The following is a 1523-nucleotide window of genomic DNA, read 5'->3' as shown; positions in this document are numbered from 1 at the left end:
AATGGTTTTTAATTTCATAAACAGACCATATTTCACACCTTTTTTGTATAATATTCCCTTCATTTAAAATGCAAAACCTGGGGCACCTGGGTGGCTCAGTCAGTTAACCATCAGATGCTTGATTTAGGTTCAGGTCATGATCTCATGCTTGTGAGATCCAGCCCAGCATTGGGCTCTACACTAACAGGCAGCATGATTTGGATTCTCTCTCCCTCTCTGCCCCTCCCCAGCTGACGCACTCTCTCTCTCTCAAAATAAATAAATAAAGCTTTAAAAAAAAAAAAAATAAATAAATAAAATGTCAAAACCTATCACTTCTGATAAACTATGTGATTCTTTCTGATTAAGTATCCTTTAGGATTCAGTTCCTTCCAGAAGTGCTCATAAATCAAATTACAGTACATCTTGATGTGAACATCAAGCCACCAATGTTAATAAAAAGACAAAACAGAATCTTCCTTCAATCCTAGTTTCCTTTTAGTAGCTACCATGTTATTTCTCTTTCCCAGAAAAAGTAACTTCTACAGATTGTATCTCATGTTTTACATTCTAATCATTTCTCAAGTAAAGTTGTTTTCAATTTTGCCCCCAATACTTCATAAAAGGAAATTTTGCCATAATCACCAATGAACGTCATATTTTAATTGATCCAATTCATACCACATCTACTGCAGGTTGCAACAGCATTTAATCCTGTTGATTACTCATTCACTTTTGAGAACCCTCCTTTCTCTTGCTTCTGGAACCCTCCTTGCTTCTGGAGCACAAAGCCTCCAGGCTCCCTCCTGCTTCAGTGACTGTTCCTTCTGTGTCCTTTATTGATCTGTCCTCCCTTGTGTCAAAGCTAAATGCTCATCCCCCTTGCTCTCTGAATGACTGTTTAGGTGATCTAAACAGCTCATAAGTCTTTATCATCTCTAACTCATTAATTCTAGATGTGTAACTTCTGCTGGGAATTTTTCTCTATGATTCAGACCTGTATAATCAAGAGCCTCCTGGATACCCTCAAATGAATATCTCACAGGCACCTCAAATGAGTAACGTGTTCAGAACTGTACTCACAATCTTTCCCTTCCTCTAAAATGTCAAAACGTATCACTTCTGGTAAACTATGTGCTTACTGTCCTTTAGGATTCAGTTTCTTCAAGTCCTAATAAATCGAATTACAGTGCATCATGGGCAAACAATCAAAATGACAGTTCTAATTTAAACATATCTCAAAGTTACCAATGTTAATAATAAAAAGACAAAACAAAATCTTCCCCCTCTTCCAGTGTTTTCTGTAAATGTGTCAGAATCTATTCAGTTCGAGAAGGTTTAAATTTGGTATTGATCCTTCACACTTCATTTTTCCCCCTTTCTGACTACTTTCCCAATTAAATGCAAAATCACTTTGCATTTCCCTTCTAAATATTGCCACCACTCTGGTGCAAGCCAACACATCTCCTTAACTATGCAAACATACTAACTTTTCACTACTTGCCAGTTACTCACCAGTCCGCTCAGTAATTAAAGTGAAACTT

This window comes from Panthera uncia, assembly GCF_023721935.1.
Source record: "Panthera uncia isolate 11264 chromosome A1 unlocalized genomic scaffold, Puncia_PCG_1.0 HiC_scaffold_16, whole genome shotgun sequence".
Classification (NCBI taxonomy): Eukaryota; Metazoa; Chordata; class Mammalia; order Carnivora; family Felidae; genus Panthera; species Panthera uncia.
The sequence above is the reverse complement of the archived record's forward strand: the minus strand, read 5'-3'. Positions refer to the sequence as shown.